A 13,152-nucleotide genomic window follows, 5' to 3' on the forward strand; every position below is an offset into this window, starting at 1 on the left:
AGGGGAGATTCAAAATTATTGGTCAACCAGATGAATGGAACGTATTCTCTCAAATAAATCACACTTGCTCCATTCAGAACCGAAGCTCAGCGACTGTTGACCTATTTTGCTGACGCAACGATCGTCCATACTGGACGGACTAACAATAGGCATGCTGATTGCCTAGCAACTCTCGCCTCCAAGCTGCAATTCGAAGGAGCACAGAAAACGATCACTGTACAGACGTACGGTATCATCAACTTGGCTCACTCAGATCGAAGACATTCCAGCGAACGATTGGCGAGCACCCATCATTCATGAATTGAGCAGCTCTATTTCAGAAGGCCAAGTCAGCCTCAAGGAATTGAAAAACTACTTCTTGCTTCATGGAGGGCTATACTATCGAAACCCTGATGGATCTCTATCACGATGTCTTGGGAGCGACGAAGCGGAAGAACAGCTCAAGCATACATGAGGAAGTCTGTGGGCAAACGTTAGTGGTAACACTTTACAGAAAGCTTCAAAGAATGGGGTACTACTGGCCATCCATGGAGACTCATCGAGAGCTTTACAAGGATCTTGTCCTGATTGCCAAACACCTCCTCATCACTTGGAGGTTTTGACGATCCACCACACTGGGGACTGGAGGGAGCCTTACATCAAATACCTCGGGACAACGAACTACCACTGGAAAAAAGAAGCAAGCAGTCAAACTCATTCAGAAAGCTAAGAGATTTGTCATCTCGATGGGATCTTATACCGCAAAAGCTTTGGTGGAAATTTACTAAGGTGCTTAGCCGAACATGAAATCCCTACAATCCTGAAGGAAGTACATGATGGAGAACATCAAGGAAAGAAAACTATTTCTTCAAATTCATGAGAAATATTATTGGCCAACCATGGAAGATGATGCAGCCGCACACGTTCAGAGGTGTCACCAATGCCAAACTCATGGTAATCTCATCCACACTCCTTGTCTCCCATTGAATTCTGTGAATGCCTGGCCTTTCTACAGCTGGGGACTAGATATCATTGGGAAGATCAATCCAGCATCTTCAAAACAACATGAATACATCATCACTGCGACAGAGTACTTCACCAAGTGGGTCGAAGCTATTCCTCTTCGAAGCACCACTGGAGTTACGATTGCCGCCTTCATCAAAGAGCACATAATATGCAGATTCGGAGTTCCTAAGCATATCATCACAGATAACGGAACTCCTTTTGCCAATCAAGATGTTGAGAAGCTGCTCAATAAATATGGGATCAAACAAATCTTCTCCACGCCTTACTATCCACAAGGAAATGGTCAAGCAGAAAGTACCAACAAGACTTTGGTCAGGATTATCAGTCGGACGATTCATGACAATCCTCGATCATGGCATGAAATTACCCATGGCTCTATGGGCTTACAGAACTGCACCAAGGAGCTCGATCGGTACTTCGCCATATTCCCTTGTCTATGGAGCCGATGCCATACTTCCAGCAGAAATCAAAGTTCCCTCAGCCAGGATTGCAGCATCCAGTGGTGTACAATGGGATGAGGCCGAAATCTCCAGATCAAGAATCGCTGAGCTAGATATGCTGGAATCAAGGAGAACCAAGGTGGAAAAATATGTGGAAGCTTACAAACAGAGGATCTCCAGAGCCTACAACAAAATGGTAAGACCTCGAACATTTCAAGTAGGAGATTTGGTATTAAAGACGGCAAAGCACATTCAACAAGACATGTCCGCTCCTAAGTTCTCTCCTAAATGGGAAGGGCCATATGTTGTTATCAAAGCAGTGTCTAGCGGATACTACAAAATTTTAGCAATCAATGGAGGAAAGGAAGGAAACATCATCAATGGCAAATGGCTCAAAGCTTATTATGCCTGATCCATGAAACAAACTACCTCTTCATCATTTCAAGCATTTTCAAAAATGTAATTTCATTCCTCCAAAGAGCATGCGAATGCTCCTTTGTTCATTAAACATTTCAAAATGAGCAAAATTCGTTCATACCATGATCAACTGTTTCACCTAACTAGAAACTCAGATTTACTCAAAAAAAAACAACCAAATGCTCACTCAGAGCAAACCATCCAGCAACGGATAATCCCTGTAAGAAGCCTCGTCAAGCTTCTTCTGAAAAATCTTGGTCTTTGCCTTCAAGTCTTCGACGCTTTCTCAACCCTTGCTGACTCCAGAGCCAGTATCCTCTCCTCATCCAGTAAAGCTGCATTCATGGAAATTGCATCAGCAGCCTCTGCGCCTTATGAACCTTGATTATCTCAAGACGACGACGGAGCCAGCTTACATTGAATCGCAATATCTCACAATTCGAGATCATTTCATCCCATTGGTGCAGCTCATGGTTTTTGACGTCTCGCAAGTGCATCTGATTCATTTCCTCGATGATCGGCAATAACCCCGCTACCGTGGTTAAAAGGGTTGGAAGAAAACCTTTCCACACTTCTGTGGTGGCAATGTGACCATACTTCTTCCAGATCTTGGTGTACAGAGATACATGACATTTGGGAACCACGAATCCGCCGACCATTTCATTGTCTGGGAAGGTATTAATCAATGGGGCTTCGAATAAAAGTCCAGCGGTTGGGTATTCACGAGCATGGACACCGTCTCCGGTCTCCACGGATCCTACAGAATCTTCACATGCCTGGTTCTGCTTTCCTCAACCTCAACCACGGTCACGGACTTTCCACTCTTTCTTCGTCTAGCATCGACGACGACACGGACATCCGCCTACGATGAAATGAAAGAGTGTTAATCCCGGGACTCAGTACAATCTCAAGAGTCATAGGTTTACTTACAGACGATCCAGCTTCAGCACGAGCCGATCCATACCGGGCAGGAGCTCTAACAGTCCGCTTAGGCCTTGCATTATGAGGAGTAGCATTCTTCTTACAGTCCTACGACAAATCATTTCTTGTGATCAACAATCGAACGAGACAAGAAAGGAGAAGAGAGAAGAAGTGTACAACTTACTGAGATAGACGTTGCATTTCACGCTTCGACTGAAGATCATCTTGAGAAGAAATGCTATTGCTCGACATGACGGCAAGGAGTAGGATCAAAACTTCTCTGCACGATGAAACTGACTCAGGAATGGAAGAAATATTTGCGTGGATCATAGATTTGGAGTCTTGAAGATATTATATATCAGGCGATAGTCATGTAGTCAACTCAGTTACGAGTTTCACTGAAACCCTAGGCTTCAAAGATCGATACCGAAGACACGGAGGAAAATAACACACTGGGGACTGAACATCACGGGTCAAAGGATAGGCCACGCGCCTTGTACACGTCATGAATTCTCGCCGTGTGTTATGTTACTTCTCATGAAAATCGACAAGTCATGATGAATTTGGATATATGGACATTGGTCCATGTCATGGATTAGAAGAAATCGACGTTAACAAAATGTTCATCATTCAGAAGAAAAGTCTAATTAAGTAAAGTCGTAAATTTAAACAGTCAAAAGAAAGATATCCACTATGAAGACTAAAAAGGGAATGCTCTACCATCTACAAGAAGATGGAAGTAAAACTACTCGTCGGACTCATCCGAATTGTCAGCTTCATCGTCACTGTCCTTCTCGGAATCATCTTCTTCAGAGTCACTGTCAGGATCATTGGTGAAGTCCGGTGGACGGAAGATAACATCATCATCTGAATCCGAATTATCTTGCTGCGCAGCTTCAGCTTCAATTTTCTTCATCGTCCTCGATGCTCTCTTTCATATCGATCAGGCTTAATGTAACGCTCGGATGGTTCCCATGTGATCTCCTTCAGAAGCATCAGCATCAGAATCAGAAGGCACCCCATCCAAGAATTGACGCTTCTCCTCAACCCTCTGTCTCTTACGGGGTGCGATCTTTTTCACGTTGACGGGCATCCTCCTTTTTGTCTTCAGCTCTTTTCTTTTCGAGTTCAGCAAAAGAGACTCTTCGCTACCCAAAGGAACATTAGGCTTCGCCCCTTCTGGGTAACCCTAGCCTTCGATTTTCTACAGGAGCGTCGGAATCCTCATCAGAAGAGCCAGAGGAAGAAGAGGAATACCAGTAATCGTAATTGCTGTTACTGTTGGTCGACATTTTCTGGAACCGGAAGATCAAAGATTACTACTATGTAAACAAACCAACATCAGCAAAAATGGTAACTCTTAACTCTTACCTTTTATACTTCCACTAACAATAGTGATAGTAATGCTAGAGTTAACACCTCAAAATCGTTCGTCTCTTCGAAAACTGCAAAAAACGAAACTTTATTAATTTCGAAACTGATTTTTCATAAATCACGGACACAATTTTCATAATGTGAACATTCACACAACTGACCTATGAAGTTTACAACAAATATTTCATCATAAATATATTGTCTATCTTCGAAGGTTCCTCAAAACCCACGTTTCTGATTTTTCAAAAAAACAGCAATTAATGCAACTTGCATACATAAATTCTCAGGATTTTATCTAATGAAAACAAACTCATGCAAATAAAATATATCATCATATTTTACAATATATGTCACGGCTGCATATAATATATAAAAATATTTTTCCTTCGTATCGTCGTTATTTGTCTTTAAAACGAAGGTTTATTTCAAAAAATATTGTGAAAGCTCACATCTCATACATATGATAAAGTTTTGTATTTACATGAAAGCTCATAAGCAAAATTTTATCACTGGACACAAGTTCATCATACATATTTTCCTTCGTGTCATCGTTATTTGTCTTTAAAACGAAGGATTATTCCGATTTCATGAAAATTCACTTCTTTTATGATAAACCTTGGTATACATGAAAGCTCATACACTAAGTTTTATCACTGGACCTAGGTTCATATTAAAAAAAAAATCTTTCCTAAATCAGGGATTATAGTTAGTTTTCAAAACTAACGATCGAACGAACATACGTTTTCAAAAACGAGGGTTTTTCATAAAACTCACACTAATATACACACATGTATATATAAACTAAAGCATGAACAATTCATGAAAATCATAACATCATCAAACAAAAAAAAATAATTCGTGCACCTGTCGGCGCCGGCCGGAAGTTGGCCGACGGTGGCTACGGCCGTCGGTCGGACGGAGGTGCTCCAACGAATTTTTTCTGCTTATTTCCCTGGCGACGTGAAGGTGATGAAGTAAAGGGAGCTACTGGTCGTGGAAAATAATTAAAAAGAGGGGATTAATTCCCTTTTATACTAATTTTTATTTCCAAAACCTAATTTTACAAGGTTTCCTTATTGGGCTCGGCCCGCAAATCCTAAACGACCATGGTCCCATCATCCAAACCAGCGGTTCAACACCAATTTATGCTCGTCAAACGATGCTCCAATCATGACATTGAGGCCTTCATCAAGTCGTGGTTTTCTCATGCTCTCTAAATCCAGTAGCATCTAAACTTACGACTAAGTTCAATTACTGGTATTATTATTTATGCCCAGAAAATCACCATTTAATGCTGACTGAGGAACACAACTTTCCTCAGTAAGCAGGGGACTTAATGTAGATGGTGGATTTTCGACAAAGGCTAAATTCGTATACTCATAATTATACGAAGCTCTGATTCATCAATCAAACGTGAGTATCGAGACACAGGTCTCTCATCGAATTCTCAACGGAGAGTACTTTCTCTCAGAGTACATGTAGATATGTAGTCTCACGACTGGACAACGACATATCTCATGAATACTGAATACTTTCAGTGATTATTTCTATATAGCATCACGAGATGGACCGCTCCTAGACAGCTTGCTTTGCTAGTATAGAGCGATGACGTCTTCAGGAACAAACAACAAGTTTACCCTGACTATATAAAGGATATGACTTACCGGCAAGCTCGTATCAGGATAATTAATGCACCTAGACAGCTTGCTCTGCTAGTATAGAGCCACAAAGTTAATTATTCCTAATTGCAATCGCTCATATTCCATGGTCGAATCCACGACTGGTCCCATGGAATGACAATACCAATTGTTCTGATTCTATGATCGAATCCATGACTTGATCTCATAGAATAGCAATAGCTATATTATCTCATTACTCCGATTTCAGGATCGAATCCACAAATGGTCTCATAAATGGTAATAGATAAACCTTAATTACTCCGATTCTATGGTCGAATCTACGATCCCATGGAATGGTAATGCTCACTTTATTATTATGAATTCGTAGTCGAATCCTCGGCTGATCCTATGAATTAATAATAAACATCTTATTACTCAGTTTTGTGAATTATTCTCCACTGAATTCCACAATTAGTAATAAATAATCAACAACCGGGCGTCTGAGCTACCTCTAAGTAAGCCCCGATTCAAATGGTGAAGGTGTATTCAACGATGATACACTAACAGTCACCGCACGAACGAGTATTTCAAAATACAACGAAACGATGAACCTATGCAAAATAGAGAAGAAAATAATAAATAATTAAAAATATTGACCAGGGTACTGGGATCACGGACACACGATCGACCGACCGTCTCGTGGTCAATCCCACGCCAGTTTTATATTTTTAATGCATTCTATTATTTTCCATGATTTGATGAAAATCCTCTCGTTTTATCAAATCTCCTTCGTCTCGAGGAAACTCCTCGGTTTCATAGTACTTCCATAAATCAATAAAAAATAATATAAAATTAAGGAAAGGAGTGTGGGGCATGACCATTGGACAACCGGTCATGCCTTGGTCCCAACCGGCCCCACATCCACGGTTCCTTATTATTTATTATTATTATTATTTCTCTAATTTCATGAAAAAACTCCTTGATTTCATGGTATTTTTGCACAAATCATCAAATAATAATAAAATAATATAAACTATGAAAACTTGTGGGACCGGGCCTTGGCCGGCCGGCCATGCCCTAGCCGGTCCCACACGCCCCTTTGTTTTATTATTTTATTATTAGTTTTCCTTGAATTCATCAAATTCCTTGATTTCATGGTATTTCTCTCAAATTAGGAAAAATTCCCTCAAATCATCAAAAATACCTAAAAAATATTAAAAAATTATGAAAACGCATGGGACTGGACCCAAGCCGGCCGACCATGCCTCCACGGTCCCACACGCCCTTGTTTTTATTATTTTAATATTTTTTGCTTCCCTGAACTCATGAAAACTCCTTCAGTTCATGGAAACTCCCTAAATTCATCAAATTTCTCAAAATTCATGAATTTTTCATAAAATCATCAAAATATTATAAAATTAGGAAAACTCGTGGGATCGGGCCCTAGCCGGCCGGCCATGCCTTCCATGGTCCCACACGCCCTTATTTTTATTATTTTAATATTTTTTGCTTCCTTGAACTCATGAAAACTCCTTCAGTTCATGGAAACTCCCTAAATTCATCAAATTTCTCAAAATTCATGAATTTTTCATAAAATCATCAAAATATTATAAAATTAGGAAACTCGTGGGACAGGGCCCTAGCCGGCCGACCATGCCTTCCACGGTCCCACACACTCTTATTTTTATTATTTTAATATTTTTTGCTTCCTTGAACTCATGAAAACTCCTTCAATTCATGGAAACTCCCAAAATTCATCAAATTTCTCAAAATTCATGATTTTTTCATAAAATCATCAAAATATTATAAAATTAAGGAAAAGGCACCACGGGACCGTGGTCATGACCGGCCGACCATGCCTTGACCACGGCGGTCCCGCGCCTCCTCATTCCTTATTTTATAATTATTTTTCATCATCTCATGGTGTTTTCCTCAGTTTCGTCGAAACCCTAATTTTGGCATATTTTCTCGAAGGATGCTCGATTGCACGCCAGAAAATATCAAAATTCTCAGGACTGAGACGCGGACGCCTTGCGGACACGAGCACGCTATCTTGACCGACTAAGATTGGCTCTTTGGCTCACGGAATTCGGTCCCATCAATTTTCACAGTTTTGACCTAATTTGCACAATTGCTCGTATTAGGTCCAAAACTCTTCCAAACACTTTGGATTTTCATCAAGTGATCGTCAGGCGGTCACGTGACAACCCAGGGCCGGTTTCATGACTCCATGGTCGGTCCCTCTCCTCGTCATAATTAATTAGGTTTTCTCACCTAAGACGAGCATTTTGGATAAATGATTAAGCCAGCATTTAGTCATTCTTCCACCAACAAATCGTCAACTCTTCAGGAGTTCTTCGTATTTTTCTCACGTGAGCATATGGACACTACATGGTTGATTCACGGTCCCATGTAGTCGCTCCCTCCTTCGTCCCATGGTTAAAATTCCGACGAACTATGAATTGATCATCAATTGATCAAATTAGGGTTTCTGAATCCAAGGGTCATCATTCCAGATTCCAACCTTAATAATTTTACGACGACCTCATGGTCATTAATATTATTAATTATGCTCGGTTTAACAACCAGTACTTTAATTAATATTTTGGTCACGCTGCCGATAATCCATCAGATGAGCAACACTTGCTCAGACGATCAAATATTCAACAATTCATCACATGAGCAACACTTGCTCAGATGATAAATATTTGCTCAAACCAAGGAATATTGGTTCAACAATCAATATTCAACGATCCATCGAATGAGCAATACTTGCTCACTTCATCGTAAGAACTATACCTCTGTCTCATGACATGTTCAATTCATGAGTTTCAGAACATCATGTTCAACTCAGCAACTACATGGACTCATTGTCCCATCAAACCATGAAGTCATCAATTGACTAACAAACCACGAGACGTCAATCGTGTCACTTGGGGGGATATCACTTAGGGATTTGGTCTGGCGGTCTGCGGCACGTGTGTTCAAACACACGATGGAATGTGAGCAAGTCGTGCAATCAGTTGAAGGAATTCACGAGGTAGTGGGTGGAAAATCGACCAAGTCTCCATACGTTGAGCAACTGGTTTCAAACACGATCTCCACTTCCCCACTCCTTGATTCCATCAACTATCACACTTCATGGAATCATGGTGTCTACAATTTCAGCAATATAAATAAGTCTCAAAATCATGATTGAATCATCATCGGTATCATCAATCTTACGTCAAACTGACAACACGAGATCATCAACTTATCAATTGAGCAATTTCAATCACTCAGAGCTTATCGTATTCAGAATTCACACACCACAATCTTTGATTACCATCGATTCCACACATTTCTCAGCTACCCTCCTACAGATCAACCCATCCTCTCTTGTGACCGAATTTACTCTGGAACGGTCATTGTCTTGATTTAGGCCGGAGTACTATAGATTGATCTCTCGAATCTAAAGCACCCCCTTTGCAGCGGTGCATCTGTGTGAGGTTTAACATTTCGCTCGGTTCGAGGAGTCTCCTCCGCACGGTCGTCTCCTCAATTCCTTAAAAACCAGCAAATCGTTTTTCCCCATCTACACAAGTTTATAGTCATACCTTTTTAGAAGAACCCAATTGAATCATATAGCCTTACCGAACATAATTTGTGCGCCCCAACTGTAGGATCAGAATCTCGCAGAAATAACGCCTCAGCGAAATTATCAACAACACAACACAACAACGTCGCAGAACAATTCCAGAAATGACATAATAAATGACGTCAACTAAAATCATGAGAAAAATGTGATGAGTCTGCGAAATAAGAGAGTTTGCGAGATTAACATTCATAAGGTTGCGAGAATGTCGCAAGCCATATCCGAAAATAAAGGAAAGATTAGCTGTCATCCACTATGCATTTCCCTATAAATAGTCGTTCAGTTGTAAAGGAAGGAGAGAGATCTTTTTCTGAGTGAAAAGCAAGTAAATAGGAGAGAGAAAATCTAGAGCAGTGATTATTCTTGATCCCTTTATCTTTCCTTGTAAGATTGTTCAAAGATTCATCAATAAAATTAAGATTGTTGATCTAAAATGAGTTGAATGTTAATGAAATCTTGTGAGGGGTGTAGTGTAGGATTTCCTGCAACTACATAATGGCGCTAGAAACAGGGACGGGTTGAAAATTGAAGATTAATATTGAGATTTGTGAAGATTTGGAGTGATTGAGTAATAATATTACATAATCTCTTGCAATTCATTAATATTGAAGAAATGGCTAGAAGAAGAAATACATCAGAACAACTAACTATTGTTAGAAGAAGCAAGAGATAACGATGGAAGAGAAATTATGAATATTGCGAAAATCTCACCACTAGAGAAAAGGCAATCAATTAATAACTTGATGAAAATTCATAAGAAACAAAAGATTAGTATTGGAGGACAGTTAATAACCTTCTCTGTCAGAAATCATATCTCTAATCAAGGTTGTATGCTCAACTTGGAGACTAACATTTACACCTAAATCTTTTCTGGCATCATCTAAGATTTTCGCAGCCCAAGCGAATTCATCCTCATTACTTATAAGAAGGCGAGAACGAATTTGGTTTTCTCTGTCACAGAGCTCGGTATTCTTGCGGTTAGCTTCATCTCGTTCAAGTTGAACTTCAAGAAGGGTCTCTTGGAATTTCTCCAAAGCCTTAGCACCTTGATCAGAGATGCGATACTTATCATCTATGAGACTTCTAATTTTGGTTCTCAACTCATTGATTTTCTCTTTAAAATTAAGAAAGAGACGCTTAAATCGGTTGGCTAAACCTAAACTAGATCTATGGTCAATTTCTAAGAGGCGAAATTTGGATCTTAGTTCATTCAGGGAAAGAGATGAAATTTTATCATTTGAGAAACTATTTAAAGATTTATTAAGACACTCAAGAAGGGTATCATTATCCAAGGCATTAGGAAATGAACGAAGAATGGTAGCTTCATCAGAAAGACCATAAATGTCTGCAAAAAGGATCAATTAAATAAGATAAAACAACAGGATGAATGAATGAAAGGAAAGGAGAAAAGTAACATACCATAGAGCTGATTATTAGCTTGCTGAAGACTAGAGATTTTGTTCTTATACGAAGAAGAATCAATTTCTAGTTGTCTATTTTTCTCGCGAAGACATTTGACTTCATCCTCCAATTCCTCATTCTTTGTGCGAAATTAAAGATTCTTCTTTCTAAGATTTTCGCATCTCCTCTCTAGATCTGAAGCAACAACGAAAGAAGCTTTTCCAGCCTGCGAGAAAATATAAAAAGTATTAAAATAGAGAGAGATTTTGAATTACAACAATGAAGAAATAAAAGGATGAAAGCATACCAGACTATTAAGAGAATGCAGGAAATTGGGGGACACTGATCTAGAAACTCCGTGAAGAGAATTATCACCATCCAGCAAAGGAACATCGCAAATTGTAGCGAGAGCTTTACAGGTGTTAGCAAATTGACTATCTCATATTCCTTGCAAAGAATCAGAAAAGAGGCCAGAGAGCTTAGCCATAGAAGATTCAGATGGAGAATCTTCATTTGCAGCAGGGTCATCATTATCTTCATCATCCTCATCATTCTCGGAATTTTCATGAGAAGGAATATTTGAAGGAGAGGAAGAACGGACTTTTCTTTTCTTTGAAGGAGGAGCAGTTGGTCTTTCCCTGCGAAGATCACCTTTGCCTTTATCACCAATCTTCGCAATATTGGCAGACTCATCTATTTCAGCAATAATCTTCACACAACAGATAGAAATAAGACAATATATTGTTCAAAATCATAAGAGAATATTTCTTACCTCATCTGTGTATGAGCGAAGAGCTAACATGATACTAGCTTTCCCAGTCCTGTTATAACTATCTTTCAGTTTTTGGATCTGTAGAATGTCGCAAGAGTCAGCGAACAAAATAATAAAGACAAATAAAGAAATATAAAGTGAGCGAAGCTGGAAGAAACATACCTCTTTCTCCTTCTCGGGCTAAGATAATACCCAAGGTTGATAGGTAGCGAGATTCTTAGGAAGAACATTTAACCCAGCAATGTAAGGTCCTTTTAGCATCAGGGGAAAAACACACCATTTATCATCTTTGGATTGGCGAGGAGTTGTGTTCTTACCATAATGCCAATCAATATCTTGCATGAGTATTTTAGCTTCATCAACGTTATCTTTCCTTTTCAAACGAATACCCCAGCGAGTATTCTCTTTCTTCATGGAGATCAATTCATAATTTTCAAAGAAACTCGCTACTGTGTATTTCTCAGCAATTATCTCCAGGTATGCGAATTTAGGATCCCTAAGTTCTTTGGAGTACAGAGATCCTTTACCAGCACCACGGTTATCAAACTATATCATCAGACGGATACAATCCCCACTTAGTTGGAAGATAGCTCGCGAAAATTCCGAGTGAGCGAGAATTTCATAGAACAGAGGAATATTTGGGTCATAAAGAGGAATGGGGAGACCTGCGAGAATCTGACCTAGCGAAATTATAAAGGAGATTTTTTACTAGAAGAAATAAACACCATTAAGACGAAAAGACGTGAGCGGTTGAAAAGCAGCGGTTACAGAGGACGTGTCAAGAAACAGATGGAAGAAAGAATACGTGTGATAAATACGGAATATGAAGAGATAAACAGCTGCGGCATTTCTCACATCATTCTCTACTTTGCAAAGAAGATATGAGAAGAGGCAAGATGTAGGATCAGAATCTCACAGCAATAATGCCTCAGCGAAATTATCAACAACACAACATAACAGCGTCGCAGAACAATTCCAGAAATGACATAATAAATGACGTCAGCTAAAATCATGAGAAAAATGTGATGATTCTGCGAAAATAAGAGAGTTTGAGAGATTAACATTCGTAAGGTTGCGAGAATGTCGCAAGCCATATCTGAAAATAAAGGAAAGATTAGCTGTCATCCACTATGTATTTCCCTATAAATAGTCGTTCAGTTGTAAAGGAAGGAGAGAGATCTTTTTCTGAGTGAAAAGCAAGTAAATAGGAGAGATAAAATCTAGAGCAGTGGTTATTCTTGATTCCTTTATCTTTCCTTGTAAGATTGTTCAAAGATTCATCAATAAATTTAAGATTGTTGATCTAAAATGAGTTGAATGTTAATGAAATCTTGTGAGGGGTGTAGTGTAGGATTTCCTGCAACTACACCAACTCTTGTGCTTCCCTCACCGTATACATAGCAGGGCATTTCTTGGTGAGGATGTGAAAAAGCGGGGGTCTATCAACACCACCCAATATTTCACTTAGCAATTTGTATGGACTAACTCCTAAATACTTTGCTAGAGAATCAACTAGACAGTCAGACTCAATCTAGATAAAAGTATCTCAAGGAGTTAATATCTCTCTCT

The sequence above is a fragment of the Papaver somniferum genome, chromosome 1 (assembly GCF_003573695.1).
Source record: "Papaver somniferum cultivar HN1 chromosome 1, ASM357369v1, whole genome shotgun sequence".
Taxonomy (NCBI): domain Eukaryota; kingdom Viridiplantae; phylum Streptophyta; class Magnoliopsida; order Ranunculales; family Papaveraceae; genus Papaver; species Papaver somniferum.